Source organism: Canis aureus, chromosome 5, assembly GCF_053574225.1.
Source record: "Canis aureus isolate CA01 chromosome 5, VMU_Caureus_v.1.0, whole genome shotgun sequence".
NCBI lineage: Eukaryota > Metazoa > Chordata > Mammalia > Carnivora > Canidae > Canis > Canis aureus.
The window spans coordinates 12,964,779-12,988,044 of record NC_135615.1 but is presented as its reverse complement, the minus strand read 5'-3'; the positions used below and the strand labels follow the sequence as shown (position 1 = coordinate 12,988,044).

The following is a 23,266-nucleotide window of genomic DNA, read 5'->3' as shown; positions in this document are numbered from 1 at the left end:
TCTTTTTGTTGTCTGATTGCTGAGTCTGGGACTTCTAGTACTATGTTGAATATCAGTGGTGAGAGTTGACATCCCTGTCTTGTTCCTGATCTTAGGGGAAAGGCTCTCAGTGTTTCCAACCATTGAGAATGAGATTTGCTCTGGGCTTTTCATAGATGACTTTTAAGGTGGTGAGGAATGTTCCCTCTATCCCTACACTCTGAAGAGTTTTGATCAGGAATGGATGCTGTATTTTGTCAAATGCTTTCTCTGCTCCCCACCCCCCGCCCCGGTGGCTCAGCAGTTTAGCACCACCTACAGCCCAGGGCCTAATCCTGGAGTCCCAGGATAGAGTCTACCTTGGGCTCCCTATGTGGAGCCTGCTTCTCCCTCTGCCTGTGTCTCTGCCTCTCTCTCTCTCTCTCTGTGTGTGTCTCTCATGAAGAAATAAATAAAATCTTTTTAAAAATGTTTTCTCTGCATCTATTGAGAGGATCATATGGTTCTTGTTTTTTTCTCTTGTTGATATGATCTATCACGTTGCTTGCTTTAGGAGTGTTGAACCAGCCTTGCATTCCAGGGATAAATCCCGCTTGGTCACAGTGAATAATCTTCTTAATGTACTGTTGGATCCTATTGGCTAGTATATTTTTGAGAATTTTTGCAACTGTGTTCATCAGGGATATTGGTCTATAATTCTCCTTTTTGGTGGGGTCTTTGGTTTTGGAATTAAGATGATGCTGGCCTCATACAATGAGTCTGGAAGTATTCTGTCCCTTTCTATCTTTCAGAACAACTTTAGTAGAATAGGTTTTGTTTCTTCTTTAAATGTTTGATAGAATTCCCCTGGGAAACCATCTGGCCCTGGACTTTTGTGTCTTGGGAGGTTTTTGATGACTGCTTCAATTTCCTCCCTGGTTATTGGCCTGTTCAGGTTTTCTATTTATTCCTGTTCCAATTTGGTAGTTTGTGGTTTTCCAGAAATGTGTCTGTTTCTTCTAGATTGCCTAATTTATGGGTGTATGGATGCTTATAATATATTTTTAAATCGTTTGTATTTCATTGGTATTGATTGTGATTTCTCCCCTTTCATTCATAATTTTATAATTTGAGTTCTTTCTCCTTTCTTTTCAAAAAGGATGACTAATGGTTTATCTCTCTACAAATTCTTTCAAAGAACCAACTCCTGGTTTTGTTGATCTGTTCTACAGTTCTTCTGGTCTCTACTTCATTGAGTTCTGTTAAAATCTTTTTAAACTCTCTTCTTCTACTTGGTATAGGTTTATTTGCTGTCCTTTCTACAGTTCCTTTAGGTGCAAGGTTAGCTTGTGTATTTGTTTTTTCCAATTTTTTGAGGGATGCTTATATTGTGATGTATTTCTGTCTCAGGACTGCTTTTTCTGTATCCCAAAGATTTTGAATGGTTGTATCTTCATTCTCATTAGTTTCCATGAATCTTTTTAAATTCTTCTCTAATTTCCTGGTTGACCCTTTCATCTTTTAGCAGGATGGTCTTTAACCTCCATGTGTTTGAGTTTCTTTCAGATTTCTTCTTGTGATTGAGTTCAAGTTTCAAAGCATCGTGGTCTGAAAATATGCAGGGAACAATCCCAATCTATTGGTATTGCCTGAGACCTGATTTGTCACCCAATATGTGGTCTATTCCAGAGAAAGTCCCATGTGCACTTGAGAAGAATGTGTATACAGTTGCATTCAGAGACAAAGTTCTGTATATATATGTGAAATCCATCTGGTCCAGTGTATCATTTAAAGCTCTTGTTTCTTTGGTGTCATTTGCCACAAGTGCCAGGTTGAAATCTCCTACTATTAGTGTATTATAATTTAATATGTCTTTACTTTGGTTATTAATTGTTTGATATACTTGGCAGCTCTCACATTAGGGGAATAAATATTCATGATTGTTAGGTCTTCTTGTTGGATAGACCCTTTGAGTATGATATAGTGTCCCTCTTCATCTCTTACTATAGTCTTTGGGATAACCTTTATCTGATAGGAGGATTACCACCCCTACTTTCTTTTGAGGACCATTTGAATGTTAACGGTTCTCCACCCTTTCATTTTCTGTTTGGAGGTGTCCTTAGGTCTCAAATGAATCTCTGGTAGACAGCAAATGGATGGATCTTGCTTTTTTTAATCCAGTCTGAAACCCTGTGTCTTTTGATGGGATCATTTAGCCCTTTCATGTTCAGAGTAACTATTGAAAGATATGAACTTAGTGTCATCATAATACCTATTCAGTCCCTGTTTTTGTGGGTTAGTTCTTTGGGCTTCCTATTTATTTTACAGGGTCCCCCTTAATATTTCTTGCAGAGCTAGTTTAGTGGTCACATATTCTTCCAGTTTCTGCCTCTCTTGGAAGCTTTTTATCTCTCCTTCTATTATAAATGAGAGCCTTGCTCGATAGAGTATTCTTGGCTGTGTGTTCTTCTCATTTAGGACCCTGAATATATCCTGCCAGCCCTTTCTGGCCTGCCAGGTCTTTGTGGAGAGGTCTGCTGTTAATCTGATATTTTCCCCCATATAAGTTAGGGATCTCTTGTCTCTTACCGCTTTAAGGATTTTCTCTTTATCTTTGAAATTTGCAAGTTTCACTATTAAATGTTGAGGTGTTGAATGGTTTTTATTGATTTTTTGGGGGAAAGATATCTCTATCTCCTGGATCTGAATGCCCATTTCCCTCCCCAAATTAGGGAAGTTCTGAGCTATGACTTGTTCAATATGCAGATTTTTCCTTCTGAGGCTATCATTTATTTCCCTTAACCTTTCCTCGTGGTTTTTAATTGTTTTTCTCTTTTTTCCTCAGCCTCCTCCTTGCCATAAACTTGTGTTGTATATCTCTCACTCTTTCTTCTACATCATTAACCCTCATCATTAGGACCTCCAGTTTGGATTGCATCTCATTTAATTGATTTTTAATATCATCCTGATTAGATCTAATTTCTGCAGTTATGAAGTCTCTTGAATCCTTTATGCTTTTTTTCCAGAGCCACTATAATTGTGCTTCTGAATTGACTTTCTATACTGAATTGTAATCTAAATTCTGTAACTCTGGGGCAGAGAGCACTGTTTATGATTCTTTCTTTTGTGTTGAATTCTTCCTTCTCATCATTTTGCTAAGTGCAGAGTGGCTGTATGAGCGGGCTGAGTCAAGAATATCAACCATGACCTAAATAAATTTCACACTAGATGATTCTGACAAGGTCAAAGACCAGAAGTTGAAAAAATATGGAATGCTTCATGTTATCCTTGTGCAAGGGCCGTGCTAATCTTCTCTGTATCATTCCAATTTTAGTATATGTGCTGCTGAAGCAAGCACCATCGCTTTGATTCTCCAAATGGCTCTCACTCTGGCTCTTAGCTAAGAGCTCTGTTCAGGTACTTACACTACCAAAACCACAGCTTACCATGATCGCTGCCTTAATTGCTATGAGCTCCTTTCCCCCTCTCCATCTCTAATACTTGAAGGTCTTATGCTATTTATTTCTCCAGTGGTCCCTGTGAGATGAGACTGAAGTGTAGGCATCCTTAGAAGCACTCATAACAGTGGAGAAGCTGGGTACCCTCCCTTGGGCTTTTTCACACTGGAGAAATCAGAGGTTTTTGGGAGTACATCTTTGTGCTGTACGGCACTGGTTTGGGGAAAGGGTGAATAGGTCAAAGTAAAACTGCTCCCTTTACCCTTCAAATGCATTATTTTATTATTATTTTTTTTTCTGAGCCAAGTAGATACTCCAGCCTCATCCTTGGTTCTGGGACTTTCACAAAGATGCCTTGACTATGAATATTCCTAGTTGGTTTTTCTCTGAGGGAACTGAAGAAGACCATTTTTCTTGCCATCTTGGTGATATCATTATGACTTTTATGCTTAAAAAGGCTTTCTCTAGCCATGTTCATATAAAATTCACCTATATTATCTACTATATGTCAGTAGTTTCATTGTTTCACAATTATGCCTTTAATTCATCTGAGAATTTATTTTGATAACTGTTATGAGAAAAAACCCTTTTTTCTTTAATAACTAATCACTTTAACACTTTTTTATATAGACATACCTTATTTTATCATGCTTCAAACATATCTTTTTTTGTTGTTGTTGTTGTTTTTTGTTGTTGTTTTTTGTTTTTTTTTTTACAAATTGAAGTTTGTGGCAACCCTGCATTGAGCAAGTCTTTTGGTGTTATTTTTATTTCAACAGCATTTCTCACTTCATGTCTCTGTGTCCTTCTTGCAGTTCAAACTTACTTATTATTACTTAATTTGTTACGTGGATCTGTGATCAGTGATTGCAACCAACTAACATGATGGTTAGTATTTGTTAGTAATAAAAGTATTTTTATTTTTTAAAGATTTTATTTTTTTATTTTTTTTAAAGATTTTATTTATTTATTCATGATAGTCACACAGAGAGAGACAGAGAGGCAGAGACATAGGCAGAGGGAGAAGCAGGCTCCATGCAAAGAGCCCGACGTGGGACTCGATCCCATGTCTCCAGGATCGCGCCCGGGCCAAAGGCAGGTGCCAAACTGCTGCGCCACCCAGGGATCTCTAAAGATTTTAATTATTTATTCATGAGAAATGCAGAAAGAGAAAGAGGCATGGACCTAGGCATAGGGAGAAGCAGATTCCCTGTGGGGAACCCCATGTGGGACTGCATCCTGGGACTCCAGGATCATGCCCTGAGCTGAAGGCAGACGCTCAACCACTGGGCCACCCATGCATCCCAGTAATAAAGTATTTTTAAATTTAAGGTATATACATTGTGTTTTTTGGACATAATGCTATTGCACACTTTTAATAGACTTCAATATTGTATACACACAATGTTTATATGCAGTGCAAAACCAAAAAAAAAAATCAGTTGATTCACTTTACTGAGATACTTGCTTCATTTTGGTGGCCTGGAATTGAAGACACAATATCTCCAAGGTGTGCCTATAAGTACAATCTGGTTTAATTTACTATAATTTGTCACTGAATGATGTGTAGCCCTAGGTGACAAAATCTGCATCTTGATCCTGGTGTCTTTCTGTTGCTAGCACTTAATGATGTACATGTTGAGTAGAATCAGTCAAAGCCCAAACGTTTACATATACCCAGGGATCTGTTTTTATGTTGCCACGTCATTAAACCATACACCTACTTGCAGCTGTTCACCCAACAATGAATACATGTGACTACATTCATTAAACCTACCTTACTAGTTTGTTGTTACATGGGAATCTCTCCCTTTAGAAATAACCAGCTCTTTCCATCTTGCAGGATTAGGCCTGACAAGTTCAAGAACCAAATTTTCTTTCAGTATAACAACTAAAGGAAGCTAACATCATTATTTAGGGTTACTCTTGGCCTATGTCTTCTGCGATGCTTCTCTAATTCTAATTTGATGCCTTTTTTTTTTTTTTGAAGAGTTTTCCTGGACTCTGGGTATCTCATTTCCTTCAGGTTTGGGTTATCTGACTTTTCTACCCAAGTATTTATTACTACAGACTTGGAAGTAATGCCCCTGTATCCAGATCTGTGGCCATTACTCTAATTCCTACTGAGATGATTCCGATTTGGGAACCAGAGAATTTGCCTATAGGTGGCAGTGTAGAACAGTTTCTGTTCTTGTGTTAGTTTCCCGTGGCTGCTGTAACAAACTATCACAAACTTGGAGGCTTTAAACAATAGAAAACAATTTTTCCAAGTTCCAGAGGCCAAAAGTCTGAAATAAATATCACTGAGCCAAAAGCAAGGTATTGAGAGGGTACTCCCCTCTGAAGACTCTGGTAGCTGCTGCCATTTCTTGGTTTGTAGACACATCACTCCCATTTTCTGCCTTCATGGTCACATTGCCTCCTTCTCTAATGTCTGTGTCAAGTCTCTATCTGCCTCACTTTTGTAGTGACACTTGTGATTGCATTAAGAGTTCATCCATTTAATTCAGGATAATTGCTCCACCTCCAGAATGTTACTTTAATCACATCTGCATAGGCTTTGCTAAATAAGATATCAGGTTTTACAGGTTCCAGGGTTTAGGACCTGATATCTTTGGGGGCCATTATTTAACTTACTGTAGTGAACAAGTGAGATCAAATAACACAAAGTTTAATCCCAGAGCCAGCATTCATTAATTGTGTGGAAATAGGTGATGGTACAAACTCTTTGTATTTTAGTTTCTTCATCTGAAAAAAACATCAGCAGACTACTACATATCTCATATAATTATTGTCAGCTACAAATAAGAAAATACATGCAAAACAGTCATCAAAGTACGTGTCCCTAATGCAGTGTTAAATGTTAGTTCTTACATTATGATAGAGGATTGGAAGGATCAGTTGAATTAAATTGCAGACAACCTATATACTACACTAAGGGGTTTAATACTGGCAGGGGTTGGGGGGATATTGGGAGCATACAGGAGTCATTTAGGTTCTTATGCAAATGAGTCATAAGATAAGAGAGGGGCATTAAAAATTAATTCTGGTGTCTGTGGACAGAATTGAGAAAAGAAAGAGGAAAATTCATTGAAATGATTCAGGGAGATTTATTGACACGAACTAAAGAGAAACAGTATCTCTGAGAAGTAAAGACCTTCTATGTCTTTCCAAGCCCATAAGCTCCAGCAAGGCAGAAGCAATGCCATTATTTTTACCTATATGATGAATGATTGCCTCTCCAGAGTTCTAAAGAATTTTCTGTTTGTAACATACATTCACTTTCAATTACTTATGAATACTATCAACCATAATGGGAAGAAGATGGGTCTTTAAAATGAAATAAAGATATTCACAAAACTAAAGGATGCTACTTAGAAAAAATGAGAAGTTATGTCCGGAATGAAGTGAAAGTAACTTTTGCTTCTGGGGTTGGCATCATATCTGATGGCATGGAGGACTGTGTGGAAAAAATACTGTGGGCAAATATGCCTAGAAAATAACACTACTGATCCGCCAAATCACAGCCATTATTTTAAATTCTAAGGGCACTGAATATTTATATCAGAATCATATTAGATGAGAATCTTGACTAGAAGTTGCTAGGATAGTGGAGAATATATTTTGCTGTGGTCAAGATACCAGGAAGGAAATGGTACCAATTAAGCTTTAGGATGTTTGTCAGGTAAGCTGTATCTGTAAGTGGAGGGTAGAGGTGGCTGAGACAGAAAGAGAAAACTTTCTTCCTGACTTTAGCATATGTTCTGACAAAGTGAGCACTCTTCCTGACTTTAGGGTTTTAATTTATTTCAGTAATATACTGTATGGTTGTTCTTATTTCACACATATTTATTTCTGTCTGTTGAGTTTTCTGCATATCCATGTGGGTTTATTTTCCTTCTCCTACTAGATTATAAATCTTGTTAATCCCAGGGCCTTAATATTTTCCCTTCTCTGTCTTTCTTAAATATCAGCACTAGGAAACGTGCTTTGAAATGCCTTTTTTTAATGAAACACTTTTTCTGAGTTTACTTCATAAAGTGGCTCCCTAAAAATTTAGCCAAAAACATCTCTTACTATAATCTGCATTTTCAATAATTTTATCCTAATGGAAACATTTCTTCACCTACATCTGCTTGGTTTAGTTGTACTCTCAATTTATCATTAATTTAGTTTAATATCTTCAGTCACCAAGGAGTACCATAAAAGTGGGTTTTAAAAACTTTTATCCTTTTAAATGAAAATGCATTGAATTTCAACTTTTCTGGAGATTTTGAGATACTAAAACATATTGAACAAAAGTTAAAGTCTACACGAGGCTTAGTATAAAAAAAATACATGGTGAACTTCAGTAGAGCAGAAAAAAAAGCTCTTATCTTCTCCAGTTGTTGGTATATTCATTCAGTAGTCACAGAAATATAAGTAAGGGAGGATAGCACAATTTCTTTATGAAGGTTTTTGCTTAAATCTGGTGCTTGTGTTTGCATATTAAAAAGCTATTTAGGGGTGCCTGGGTGGCCCAATGGGTTAAGCATCTGACTCAATTTCAGCTCAGGTTATGATTTCAAGGTGGTAAGATTGAGCCCCGTATTGGGCTCTGGGTTCAGCAGGGTGTCTGCCTGAGATTCTCTCTCTTTGTCTCTCTCTTGTACTCTCTAAAACAAATAAATATCTAAAAAAATAAAAATAAATTAAAAAAGATATATATTTGCAGGATGATATGAGTTCAATGCAGCCATCCAAGTATCTCTAATATTAAGACAGTAAATTATTTCTGAGAGTTATATGATACTTAAAATAAGCTAGGAGCAAAGGTAGTTTTCATTTAGTAATGCTATCTGGCACAGATCTTTTCTTTGAGGTACTGTTTACATTGATCTTACAAAGTCTGTCTTTTAGAACTGCAGTCATAATGAAACTCAAAATATAGTTCCTTTATCGCATGGATTTTTTCAGCAAGGTTCCTATGTAGAACTAATTTTCTTCAAGTTTTAGTGACAATACTATCCAAGGAAAGGATATGCCTTAGTTATCAAAGGGGAAGATCAGATTAGTTTATTAAAAGAAGCTGATAACAAAAAAATTATATTTTTGTTTTGTTTTATAGGCTAAATAACCAAAGGATAGAAGATTGAGGTGTGACAAAATAAAGAACATGGAATATTATTTTTTCATGCATTAATGAATATATATCTCTCCATAGATCGACTCCATAGCATTTATTTAAAACTTATCTGTAAAAGTAATTTGAATCTGTAAAAGTAATTTGAATCGTTTATAAAAATATGTGTAGTCATACATAATAGGTACTAACACTAATGTACTTACCACTTAATAGTAATATAAATGTGTTGGCACTAATGGAAAAAATCATTTCTGCTTTAAATCCTTTTCTCTAGAGATTTCAGGTGATTTATCTCTCAGAAGTAAACTTTAACTAGAATAAAAATAAATTATGTCTACGGTTTATACTTAAAGCCTATCTTTAATTTGCCTATTTCAAAGAATAATATCTAAACAGTTAAGTGAACGATGATGAAAATGGGGGAAAATGCGAGGTTTATAGGTAAATTCTGACATCTAAGTAGGTACATGTCCTCTAGGATGTCTTCTCTGATTACACAAAGCTAACAGGGAGGTCTTATAAATGAACAGTAGTGGCTTTCATGTAATGAAGCATTTTCAAAGTAAAGCAATACTAATTGAATATTTATTGTATGATAGGCTTTGTGTGGATGCCTTTCATGTATAATCACATTCAGTTCACCCAGTGAACTTTTGTAGGGTGGTATAATTATCCCTATTTTCCTGTGAGTTTAGATTTTAACCAGCTTGCCTATATGAGCCCATAGTTTTAGTAAGCTTGAGAGCTGGAATCTTGACATCCACATCTCACAGATGCTAAAGCCTTTGCTCTTAAACACCATCCTAAATTTTCTCATGAATCTCTCTCGCTTAAAAGCTAAGCATTTCAAAGGTTTATAAAATGATTTTATTGCAGTTTTATGCCTCAGGAGATAGAAAGAGAGAAAAGATGGTAGTCTATAAATACATCTGAAGAAAAAGAAGACTAGTGAAGTGTTAGTGATGGCGACCAGGAGAAAAAATAATAATCAGGAAGTGTCCAGTAATCCAAATGGTTCTTGCCTTCCTCTTTTCCTAATGTCCAGACCCTAGATTTTGTGGAGATGAGCCTATCAAGGTGATCTCATTCCGCTTTGCCAAGGACCATGTTAGCCCTCCACTTCTCAAGCGTGTGTTGGAATCGCCTAGGGAGTTTGTTAAAACCCGGGTATCTTGGGCTCACTCCAGAGTTTCTGATTAAGTAGGCCTGGGGTAGACCCTAAAATTTTACATTTTTAATAAGTTCCCAGGTGATATGGTTCCCTGCCAATCTGGGAATCACACTTTGTGGTCTCATTTGTTTAGTCAAGATCCAGTTCAAATTGGTGACCGGTTGGTTACTTGGAGATATAGTTAAAAACTATTGATACCCAGGCGTCCTAAAGATAACTCAAAACCCAAGCTCTGGGGATTGTTTCCTGCCCTGATTCTCATACAAGAGTGGGCTTCTAACTGATAACTTTTCATCATTATCAACATCCTATTGTATTGAAATATAACCCATCAGCAGTAGGGATGTGTGTGTTCCCTACCACTGTGGAAATTACTGATGACAAAGGGATAATGCAATTCATTTGGTTTTGTGTTCCCTTGAGGCTCTGAATTATATTGCTGTTTATGCTTCCCTGTTTATATTGGCTCATAGAAAGCTCTGAATCAAATATTTAATCTCATGTTAGTGATTCTGTGAAACTTACAGAATGCATTTTGTGATTTAGTTTTATCCATGACTGCATGTACTGTTTAACGCATATTTTATATATATTTGTGTCTTTTAGTTTATGATGTTTTCTTATATGTATTTTTGTAGACAGCATTAAATTCTGATAACAGGGTGAGATTTTAAAAATAATAAAAATTAAGGAAGTAAAAGTAATATTAATGCTCTCAAATATACTAGTTCTGTGAATTTGTTTTAATTAGAACACTTTATTATTTGCTTATAATTTTTTTACTTTATTATGAAGTAATTTCATTTTCATTATTTGGCATAAAATAATTTAAAAGTTCTTAAAACTCTACAATTGTAAGGTTAGAAGATTATATATAGATGAGTTCTTTAGGCAACTGAGAATGTAGTATTTTTATTTCTGGCATAATAATACAAGTAATGCAATTTCTGGGATAAAGTTTGGGTTCAGATTTTAAAAACTATCAGTATTACCATTTTTTAGAACTGCCTCTGTATCTGGTCAAATTTTCATAAGAATGTAGTGACTATGTAGGCAGCTTCATAAATACGAAAACTGTAACATGATATTCCCTAAGAACTATTACTTGTGAAGGCATGTTAAAATGTAATTTAAAAGATATTTTTGTACATGAATTATGTGGAATGCTTTATGCTAGTAATGGAAGGAGATGCAAGAATCTTAAAATTTAAGAGTACAGATAAGACAGATTTTAAAAATTAGGTATCATTTAAAACAGAATTTAAAGAATACAAAGAAGGTACAGTGTTACCTGGCACAGGGGAAAGAGGATGGATAGCGCACAAAGAAAAGCATTATGAAAAAAGTGAGTTTTGAGCTGGCTTTGAAGAGCTGTAGAGAATTTCATTAAGGCAATATAAAAGTGGTGGTTATACACATTATGAAGGAATGATAAGCATTAGTTTTATGACATACAAACTTAATAACTTGGAGCAAATGGTTGACAGGAAAATGTTTGATTCCCAGATTCTGTGCCATGGTGACTAGAAGAGAGGTGGTACCAAAGCCAGAAATAAAGATCTTCTGTGATGATTTGTAAGACAACAGTTAAGAAAGAAAAGGAAGAAAAATGATATCAGAGAGGGAACATGCTACTGTATTAAGAAACATAAGCCCTTGAGAGAGAAAGAGAGAGAGAGAGAGTGTGTGTGTGTGTGTGTGTGTGTGTGTTCTCTGATTATTGGCAATCATTAATGCCAAAAGGATAATGTAATCACTGGGGTATAGAGAAGAACATGACTTTAGAGACTCTTCTTTTAGTGTAGCAGGGCTGAAAAAGGGAACTAAAAATACACATTTATGGGTCACATATTTTATAATTCCACCAACATGAAGTGTCCAGAATGGGCAAATCTGCCGAGACTATAAGTAGGTAAGTGGTTAACCAGGATGGAGGAGGATGGAATGTACAGTGACTGCTAGCGGATAGGAGGTCACTTTTTGGGGTGATGAACATGTTGCAGAATTGAATAGTGTTCATGGATTCACAACTCGATGAATATATTAAAATTCTCTGAATTATGTACTTTATAAATGTGAACGTTATGGTTTGTGAATTGTATCTCTATTAGATTATTATAAAAATAAGCAACAAAGGGGTAAGTTTATTTTAGACTCCCATATTCCATTGGTAAGAAGTGAATTTTTAAAGACATGATTAAATTAGGAATGTTTTAATCTCTAAAAGGAGGTAAAAATTAGAAGATGTTGTAACTGACAGAGTAATAGAGTGGAGAGGGAAGTGGAATAAAAAAAAATCTTGAGTAGGGGTGCCTGGGTGGTTGAGTGTCTGCCTTCAGCTTAGTGTGTGATCCCAGGCTCTGGGATCAAGTCCCACAAAGGGCTCCCCGAAGGGAGCCTGCTTCTCCCTCTGCCTTTGTCTCTGCCTCTCTCTCTCTGTCTCTCTCTGTCTCTCATGAATAAATAAAATCTTTAAAAAAAATCTTGACTAACTCAGTAGAAGGATGAAAGGAAAAGGAAATCTAAAAATGTTGGAACAAATAAGAAAAAATGATATGGAGGAAGGATAAACCATAAGGTCATGATATTTAAGTTAAATAGATTTGGACTTCAACTATCTCGTGCTTATAAAACACATTAAATAAAAAATGATTTAGCAAGTTTGAAGATAGTATGATAAAGAAATAAACTTATACCATTAAAAGACCAAAACAAGCCAGTGTGACAATAACATTTGAAAAAGCAAACATTAGGTCAAAAATGCCACCAGAGATAGAAGATTGTTTTGGGGCACCTGGGTAACTGTCAGTTAAGCATCTGCCTTCAGCTCAGGTCATGATCTCAGGGTCCTGGGATCAAGCCCCGCATCTGGCTCCCTGTTCTGTGGAAAGACTGCTTCTCCCTCTGCCCCTTTGCCCTTTCATGCTCTCTTTATCTCTTTCAGGTAAAATAAAGTTGCTTTTTTTTTTTAAAGGACCATTTTATGAGAAAATAGTCATTACACTCAGCATGTATTATCGTTCTAAGTTTGTCTTTTATAATTTATCATATACATAACAAAATTTGCAGAATGACCAGAAGACACAGATATATGCATATTTGTAATTAAATGGAAAATTTTGACACGTCTCCCTCAGAAAGATATTAAACAGACAAATCAATATATAGAAGTCATATAATTGGTAAACTTGAAGTAATTCATGCATCTAGAACACTATACTCATGTTGTTCAAAAGAAATATAATGCAAGACACATGTGTAATTTAAATTTTTTTCTATTACATGAAAAGAAAAATAGATGAGATTATTTCTGGTATATATCTTTACCCAATATATGCAAACTTCAGTTCAACATATAATAAATATAAAATTGAGATATTTATGATCCTTTTTATAATCAATTTTCAATATCCAGTGTTAACTTTACATTTCACATTGCCATTTGAACACTAAATTTCCATCGGAAATAGTTCTTTTCTATGTAGACTTAATAAAGTTCACAGTTGAAAAAGTAAATTCAGGTACTCAGATTGTTCCCAGTTTATTTGAGTTTAATATCAAAATATTATTTTCCTTTCATGTTGTCGTCATAATTGAGAAACTGGCTTATTGTATTTACAGTTACCACTTTGACATTAAAGCAACAGCATATTAGTTTCGAAACTTCATTTGTGAGCTACTTGGGTGGCTCAGCTGATAAGCGTGTACCTTCGGCTCAGGACGTGATCCTGGAGTCCCTGGATCGAGTCCTACATCAGGCTCCCTGCATGGAGCCTGCTTCTCCCTCTGCCTGTGTCTCTGCTGCTCTCTCTGTGTCTCTTATGAATAAATAAATAAATAAAATCTTTAAAAACAAACTTCATTTATTCAAGTTAAATGAATTCTCTAACCCTTTTACCAACTTAGCATTATTAACATCAGTTTCAAGGATGTATATCAGAAATTGAAAGGCAGTTGAAGTTTTTATTTCAATTCCTATCAACACTCAGTGTTATATTAGTTTCAGGTGTATAGTGATTGTAGTGATTCCATACATCACTTGGTGCTCATCACAGGGACCTCCTTAACCCCCATCACCTGTTTCACCTGTTTCCCCCTCCCCCAAACAGCAGTTCTCTGTAATTAAGTCTGTCTCTTTCTCTCTCTTCCCTTTGCTCTTATGTTTTGTCTCTTAAATTCCACATAAGAATGAAATCATATGGTATCTTTCTCTGACTGACTTATTTCCCTTAGTATCATACTCTAGCTTAATATATGTTATTGTAAATGGCAAGATTTCCTTCCTTTTCTATGGCTGAATAATGTCCCATTGTGTGTGTGTACACACACCACTTAATTTGTTTTTCAGACCTAGGTCTTCTTTTATTATTTTTCTCTTATATTGAGCAGGGAGCCTTACATGGGTTTCCTTCCATCCCAGGACTCCGGAATCATGACCTGAGCCGAAGGCAGGCTCAGATCTGTGGCTATAGCTTTGTCCTTTTCTTTTTTGGGATAAATTTCTCTGTCTCCTCACTTTGTCTGCCTCTGTGTCTTTTTCTATGTGTTAAGAAAGTCAGCTATGTCCTTTGCTCTTGGAAGTAGTAATTTTATGAAGAGGAGGTCCTGGAGTCCCCTGCAGTGCAGTGTCCCCTGTTCATCAGAACCTGGCACTTCAGATTATCCTATCTGTGTTGCTTACATCCTGCTGTTATGTCTGAGTCACTTTTCCTTTTGAATGAACTGACTCTTTGCTTGTGGGCTGTGTTTGCTCCTTGTGGTGTAGTAGGACACAGCCAGGCCAGCTCTGAGGAGGGTGGTGTCTGCTGGGGAACTTGGAAGTGAGGTGGCAATGTTAGCAAAATTTGTGTAGGGCCACTAGTTGTATGCTGGATGCCAAAGTGTGGTGGCTAGGGACTGCACACAAGGGTCACTGCAGATGTGAGGCTGGGCTCAGCAGGCATTGATGAATAGAGATTGCTGGGTTTGGTTTCTCAAAGTGGCTGGTGGTGTGCAGTTGGGTTTCATGTGGAGGCTGAATAGAGCTCATGGAAGCAGCTCTGTCCCAGGTAGCTGGGTGGGCTGTAAATGCAGCTTTAACAAAATTTGTTCTGAGCCCTGGGCAGAGGCTGTAAGTAGCTATGCAGCCTAAATTCCTTCAGGTATTTCTGTGTTTAGGCTGCGGGCCAGGGGGAGGAAAATGGTGCTTGCTAGCTCCCTTATTTCAAAGAAATCCCCCAGCATGCTCCAAAGTCAATATGAACAGATCTGTCTTTTTTTGCCCCTACTGTTGTGTAAACTGCTTTTAATGTTGCTTACCACACAGGCTGACCTCTCCTTAAGGGCTGCAACTTAATATCCCTCACCCTCTTCTCTCACTCATTGCTGAGTTAGGTGACCTCCAAAGATTCAAGTTCCAAGTACCATTGGTTTTTACAAACTAGAGAATTCGGTCCCTATGATTTTTAAAGCTGAGTGCTATGAGGATTGGTCTTCCCCATGTGAGCCCTCTGGTGCGAGGGCCCTATTCTCTGCTGTCTTTGCTTGTGTAGCTCCCTCCCTTCTGCAGACAGCCTCCCTCAGCCTTTCTGACCTTCTGAAACATTCAGATACAGTTTCTTCTCTTAACTTTGTTGTGGAGTTTGTTCTGCCCATCTTAGGAAAACTCTGGTGTATTTACTTGGATGTGGATGATCCATAATTGTAAATGTGCGGCAGGGTCCTGAAAAGCAAATTTAAATCCATTAATATCAATAAAGCTTTCTTAAAATTATTTGAGAAATATAATATATATAATATATATATTATATATAATGCTACCAATTATATCTAAATTGAGCTGCATGTTGATTTATGTTAGAAAACAGGTAATAATATTGTTATTAAATTGTATTATGAAAACCTTCAGTTTCAATATGAATTCTTGTGCCTGCCACTTGTGACCTAGTTTACAGTGTCAAAAGTGAGCTTTTTTTCTTTATTGAATTTTTTGGTTTTGTTTGTTCATATGCAATGTGATATTGATATAGGTGAGAAAATATATATCACAGTGCCAGTTTTTTTTTATCATTGAGAATTTAGTAAGCATTGCTTTTGTTTTAAAGAAATCTTGAATTGGAGTTAACAATTAACATATACAGAACTCTGAATAAGAGTTTTATGAATCTCTTCCACTATTCATCCAACATACTCTGACAAAGAACATACATGCAGTCATTAAATTCATTGCCTTCTACTTCCTTCAGTGGTTCCATAACGTTGACATGATTCATAGCATTAGTTTGTAAATGCTGAATGACCTTAGCAGTAAAATCCATGAAATTTTATGTATAGAGTGTGAGATAGTACTACATGGATATACTGTAGAGAATCACACATATAATGAGTTTCAGTTAAGAGACATAAATATGACCAAATACAAACATGACCAGAAATATAAGTAGATACATTTTGGTAAAAATTCCTCTTCTTATTTAATAAGGTGCAGGGTAAATAAGAGAGGTAAGCAGAGAAAATAAAAGGTTTATAAATCATTAAATATTGGTGGCCATTGTTCTTTGGAGGTTTTAATTAGAAAGTCAAAATCACCACATTAGGAAAGCCCAAGTTGTAAACTGATTGTCATATATTCTCTAAAAATAAATTTAAACTGTCAGACGAAATTCAGTTGGCAGGGAAAAAGAAAAGAAATTCTGGTTCCTTTAACAATTATATAACAACTGTTAAATTTAGAATTCTGATAATAGGAAGACCTTAAGTCCTGTACTTTCCAATTTATTCGTCTTTCATAATTCTGATTTGTTATATAAGCACAAAACACAGAATACAAAGTATCATTCTTTTAATGGTCTAAAACAAAACCAATCTTACTTCATATGTAAATCTACTGCATTGCTTTCTTAGTTTAGCTGTACTTGATTTATAACATTCTAAATGCAAAATAATTTTTCCTGAAGATTGAGTCACGTCTTTTTTTTCCTCTGAATTTGAAATTTACATTTGTTGAGCTCTTTTGTTCCAAACATCATATTAAAACTTGAGGTGCCTGAGACAGAAAAGACATATCTCTAACCTTAAAGGGCTCACAATGTAATAAGTAAAATGAGTTCTATGCCAGTTGTTACTGCCAGCTATGCAATGGGCCTCTGTGATGTCATGATGAACTCATCCTGGCCATGGGTAGGGCTGGTGATGCTTCCAAAGACCAGCCAAAAGGAAGGCATTATCATTTCTAACTCAAAGGGGCACAGGATGGAGACTGAGTCATGGAAATCTAGGAAAAGCTGGAGCTGTAAAAGAGGCATTGCCCCAAAAGAAAAAAAACCTTCAAAAGAACACAGTTCCCTAGCGGAACTTGAGCTTAAGATTTTTTTGTTTTGTTTTGTTTTGCTTCCAGCTTTAGTGAAATGTGCTTGAAGTGAAATGAATATAAGTTCAAGGTGTAAGAAGTAATGATTCTCTATATGTAGAACCACAATAATATTAGTTGACACATCTGTCATTAGGATCTTTAACTGTTGGTTCAGATCTCTTGTTTTGCCCTCATCATCATCCCACTCTCCCATCTATCAACAAATCTGTTTATTCTACTAGTATTTCATGCCATCGGGCTTTCATTCAACAATTACCTAACCTTTGAAAGCTGAGCTGAAAGTCAGCTCTCCTGGGAAACCTTCCCTGGACCCTCTCCCTAGTCTGATTCAAATATTTCTTTTCTGGATATTATCTGCATTATACCATGTGTCCCAGAATACCACCCATATTAATTTACTTGTCTACCTCCTTCATGGTTCTATAAGCGTCTCAAAGGAAAAGGCAATGACTAATTTGACTATTTTAGCCAACACCTAGCATGGGCCTATCTCGTATCAGGTAACTGTGAGATAAAGGGATACCATCATTGACGAAATGACAACAATGATGAAATAATTAATATTTGGAACAAGAAGAGTCCTTAAAAAGGAGAGCTAAAGGAAAAGCCAAAGGATATTGGTGACAATAATAAAATCTTGAGAATAAAATTAGTTTTCTAAGCTGATATAGAGAAAATTGAAGTGCTTTGATGAATTATTTCCTTATGTGTTATATTCTTAACTCATGTGTACAAATATATTACTTTTGTTCACTTCGGATATATTTTACATGAGATGTATGAAGTTTCTTGTAAAAAAAAAGAGGAAAGATAGAAAAATGTCTTGAGCTAGAATTTCTTTGGGGAAATCACTAGGTTTAAAATTAAATTTACTCATATTCTCTTTAGAGTAGAGATCTAAATTTCCTGCCAGGGATTACTTCTCAGTCTCTTTTAAATTAAATAAAAATTTTTCTAACTAAACACAGTCATACTGTTGGCTAGGATGTCACGAACTCAAAATAGTACTCTGGGAAAGCTTATAGTGAACTAATTAGAAAATGTAGATTTTTAAAAGATGTTATTTATTTGAGAGTTGAGAAAGAGAGATAGAGGAGGAACAGTGGGGAGGGGCAGAGGAAGAGGGAGAACAGACTCTGCATTGAACAGGGAGCCTGAGGTTGGGTTAGATCCCAGGACCCCAAAATCACAATGTGAGCCAAAGTTGAAGGCTTAACCAACTGACACATCCAGGCTTAACCAACTGACACATCCAGAAAATGTAGATTTTAAAAATTAAATTATTTTTATTTTATTATTAAATTCAATATTTTAACTTTTTATCAAGAGAACTTCTAGAACATATAAATAGGAACACCCAATAGTTCCAAAAGAATCAGCGTATTTCAAAGCCCTGTCTAAAATGAATGAAAGGACATGATAGGCTATTTAGGAGATGGAAATATCTGGTCCTAAATTATCCTGTATTACACTTAGTCTTCATGTTAAAATCAAAAAAGAATTCCCTTTGAACAGTGCTTAACTGTGGTAGCTTGATATCATTTCCATTTTATGGATAGTGTTTCCTTAGTGTAGATTTCAGTTGTGACATTTTGTACTCCTATAGTTAGAAAAAAGGAATCAGCCACCAAACACTGCAGTGGTATTTGTTTACATTTTTAAGTACTTCTTACATGATCTACATCTTTTACATATTCAGAATTTAGATTGGCCTTTCCATTACAGACCAGCGCTGCTATAAATAACTGATAATGGCAATTGCTGATGAGGGATGCTGTAGAATAACATAAAGGTCAAAGTATGATAATTCATGATCATCCTTAACAAAGTGTACAAGGCATTAAAATACTCATATTGAACTCTGGTGGCAAAGCAGAGGGAAGGAATGACACAACATGAATCCCCTCAAGTAAATGTGAATGTGAGAAGGTTAAAAACTAGAACCAAGTTATCTACTCTTTCAATGAATATCTAAATCTGAGGGTCAGCTTTCCATGCATAGCACAGGTATACACATAATTTTATACATCACGGCTGTTAGCTACTCATGCTCTATTACTCATTTAATCTCTGGTTAAGTATAGTGCAGATTTTTTAAAAAAAACATGGTGCAAAAGTAGAAATGTTTCAGATCTCAAGGCAGCATAGCTTTTAGCATCTTGAAAGGTATTTCCAGTTGTGAACACTCAAATATAAGAATCACTTACATTTTGAGCAAATGACACGTTCTTTGTTTTCCAGAGTCCTGTAATATTGAAGGAGTGAGAATCTAACTGGAAAACCTTGATCCATTTGCATACATGTGATTGTCATTTACATCTGACAAGCCTATCTATCACCTGTTAACAGACTGCTTGTAGTTTCTTTTATACCCTTACACTAGCAGGTTTATGCTGATTTTAGATTATAGAGTAAGCAAAACTGCTTTTCAAATGAAAGTGTCTTCACACAGTTGTCTCTGTATCACAGATACTAGTTTTTTGAGACAGAGTGCTATATTTCTGTTCCCTCCAATTTCTCCTTCGACTTTCAGTTCATATATTCTTAAAACTAAATTAACTGACCAATAAATAGGAAAGAAAGCTTAAATATAGCTGTGCTTCTCAATCATTGTCACATCATTGAACCTGTAGGAAACAATAGTATAGTAATACTCTGGGTAAATTAGAGGGGATTTGAGCGGGTATTTATATATATGATGTTTAAGATTAAAAAGTCTTCATGATTTCTTTGTGTAATTATGGTAAGAAAAAGTGAAACATTGGAATACAGGATTTGAATACAACTAGTTCTTTTTAAAAAAATATAATAAAAACGAATTTGTATCCTGTTAAAATAATTTTTTTTTAATTTTTATTTATTTATGATAGTCACACAGAGAGAGAGAGAGAGAGGCAGAGACATAGGCAGAGGGAGAAGCAGGCTCCATGCACCGGGAGCCCGACGTGGGATTCGATCCCGGGTCTCCAGGATCGCGCCCTGGGCCAAAGGCAGGCGCTAAACCGCTGCGCCACCCAGGGATCCCTGTATCCTGTTAAAATAGTTTTTTTTTTTTAATTTTCTTATTGTGATAAAACATATGTAACCTAAAATTTTGCATATATAACAAGTATTCCTTGTTGCTTGACAACACTGATTTTCTCTTTTGTTTTTGATAATAGGCATCTTATGCATGTGAAGTGGTTTCATGGTTTTGATTTTGCATTCTTCTAGGGATAGTGACATTGACCATCTTTTTATATACTTATTTGCATCTCAGTTCAAGTTTTGTCTATCTTGAATTGTGTTTTTATTTATTTATTTATATTTTGTTGAGTTGTGGGAGTTCCTTATATATTCTGGATTTTAACCTCTTATCAGAATGTGATTTGCAAATACTTTTTTCAAATTCTGTGGGTTGACTTTTCATTTTGTTGGTAGTGTCCATTGATGTACAAAAACTTTAATTCTGATGTAGTCCAGTGTATTTATTTTGTTGTTGTTGTTGTTGTCTTTGCTTTTGGTGTCATATCTAAGAAATTATTGCCAAATGCAGCCATGAAGTATTTCCCCTAGGTTTTCTCTTGAGTGTTTATAGCTCTTATATTTAAGGCTTTGGCTTAGTTTGAATATATATATATATATCAACTTTGCTATTGTGCAGATGGATATCTATTTTAACCAGCACCATTTATTGAGAAGGCTATCCTTTCCCTATTGACTAGTCTTCATACTCTTATTGATGTAGTTTTAGAATATAAGTGAGGTTTGGTGGGATGAGGTCTGGAATCAATGACCAAGAAAGAAGTCTTGAAACACTTTTTGTGCAAAATAGTGGTTTTATTAAAGCATGGGTACAGGACCCATGGGCAGAAAGAGCTGCTGCCCAACGTTGTGAGGGGTGGCTATTTATACACTTGGGAGTTGGGGGAGGTAAAGAAAAGGGAGGTTGCTAAAAGATTTTCATATGCTGAAGAGGACTCACAGGATACTGGAGGCCTTGCCGTTGTCAAGTTAAGATTGTTTTTCCCTTTAGCAAGGTACTAACCTTAAGACAGTTGGGAGCTTCCTGGGGGAATGTCACTTGTATCCCACCCACGAGTGTGTGTGTGTGTGTGTGTGGGGGGGTGATTTGCAGGGTGTAGGCTTGTGCTTTGTCCTCAACTAGCCTTCTGTTCCCTCATCAAGTCTGCATGTCCCTCTCCTTCTGCCCCTCCCCCCTGCTTATGCTCCCTTTCTCTCAAATAAATAAATAAAATCTTTAAAAAATGTGCTTCATATAGATAACATACAGTTGTTTCTTGCTCTTTTATTCTAACCAACAATATCTTTTGATGGCATATTTATTTCATTTCATGTAATTACTGCTATGCTCATATTTAGGTTTTTTATTGGACTATTTCTTAAATTCTCAGTTTTTAAAATTCCCTCTTTCTACCTTTCCTTTTAAATTTTTTAAAAAGATTTTATTTATTTATTCATGAGAGACAAAGAGAGAGAGAGAGAGAGAGAGAGAGGCAGAGACACAGGCAGAGGGAGAAGCAGGCTCCATGTAGGGAGTCCGATGTGGGACTCGATCCCTGGTCTCCAGGATCAGGCCTTGGGGCTGAAGACGGCGCTAAACTGCTGAGCCACCCAAGCTGCCCTGTTTTTTAAGCTTTTAATTCAAAAATTTTATCATTCTGTTTTTTTAAGTTTTTAATTCAAAAATTTTATCATTCTGTTTTACTTTGCCCTTTATCTTTCTAACTATATATCTTTGCAATTTTTATTGGTTACTCTAGATGTTACAATACACATCTTAAATTTAACCCATTGTATCTAGTGTGAATATTGAATTAGTCAAGGTAAAATATAGGGGCTTTAGAACTGTTTATTTCCTTTTATTCTCACATATTCCTAGTGCTATTGTTGTCATATATATTGTCAATATAAATGATAAGCCTATCAAAGCGATGTTATTATTTTTACTTTTTTCCATCTCATGTCTTTTAGCAGGATTAAGAGGAAAAAAAGAGTGCACACACATACATACATTAAATATATATAACTTAAAATATGTAGGGACGCCAGGGTGGCTCAGTGGTTGAGCATCTGCCTTCAGCTCAGGGTGTGATCTTTGGGTCCAGGGATCAAGTCCCTTATCAGGCTCCCTGCGAGGAGCTTGCTTCTCCCTCTGCCTATGTTTCTGCCTCTCTCTCTGTGTCTCTCATAAATACATACATACATACATATATACATACATTTTAAATAATTTAAATATGTAAGATATATAAAATTGTATTATACATATACTTTTTAAAAACATATTTATCATTTTAGTCAATTTGAATTCCTAGCTTATGTTATTTTTTCAGTCTTTCTAAAGATATTCCTTTAAAGGTCTTTTGGCAAATGAGTCTCCCTCTTTTTTGAGTCTAAAAGTTTATGTCCCTTTCAGTTTTGAAAGACAGCTTCACTGGGTATAGAATTATTTTTTGTTTTTATTAAACACTGTATAATTCCAATGCCTTCAATCATTTCAGGTATCAATTGTTATTCATACTGATGTTTTTCATTAGTAAATGGATCATTTTTCCTTTGCTTGTAAGATTTTCTCTTTACCTTTGGCTTATAACATTTTGGCTATAGTGTATCTATTATTAAGCTTACTAGGTCCTCATATTGTTTTCTACCAAACTTGAGGTTTCCAGTCATTTATTTTTTCATGTATTTTATCTTTCCTCTTAATCGGGATTCTATTTGGATTGTTTCATATTGTATTACAAATCTCTAATGTGGTAATTTTTGTCAACCATTTATCTTTGTGATTCTTGAGTTACTATCTTTACTGATGTATTTTTGCCTTTACTCATCCCTTTTTGGTGACATCCAGTCTACTTAGCATCTTATTTTTTAGTTTTGGTTATTGCTTGATTATAGTTCTGAATTACTGTCAGGTTATTTATTTAGAGTTCTCATTTTACTCTTGATATTATCCATCTGTACATTCACTAATACCATAATGTTCTTCAATTTATTGAATAATTTTCCTTTAGTTCATTGAATATATCTATAATAGTAGCCATATAAATGGCACTTTGGTCCATTTAATAACATCTTGACCCACTTGGAGTAGTTTTCTATTGGTTATTTCTTAGTCCATAATGATCACACTACATTTTTTTTCTGCATATCTAGCAGTTTTTTATTGAGAACTGGATATTATTGATAATACATTTTAG

At 35.6% G+C, this 23,266-nt stretch overlaps 1 protein-coding gene, 1 long non-coding RNA gene and 1 pseudogene across 2 annotated transcripts in view; 1 reads left to right on the top strand and 2 right to left on the bottom strand.

The window, feature by feature from the left end:
- The window catches only part of MALRD1 (MAM and LDL receptor class A domain containing 1), a 759,283-nt gene that overhangs the window by 262,845 nt on the left and 473,172 nt on the right, over window positions 1-23,266 (top strand).
- Window positions 385-16,820, bottom strand: LOC144313703 (uncharacterized). Its single transcript, XR_013379323.1, has 3 exons — window positions 16,562-16,820; window positions 15,285-15,413; window positions 385-13,530 (listed from the first exon to the last, which is right to left on the bottom strand). It is a non-coding gene; the product is annotated as an uncharacterized LOC144313703 (long non-coding RNA).
- LOC144315067 (U6 spliceosomal RNA) lies at window positions 3,220-3,316 on the bottom strand (annotated as a pseudogene).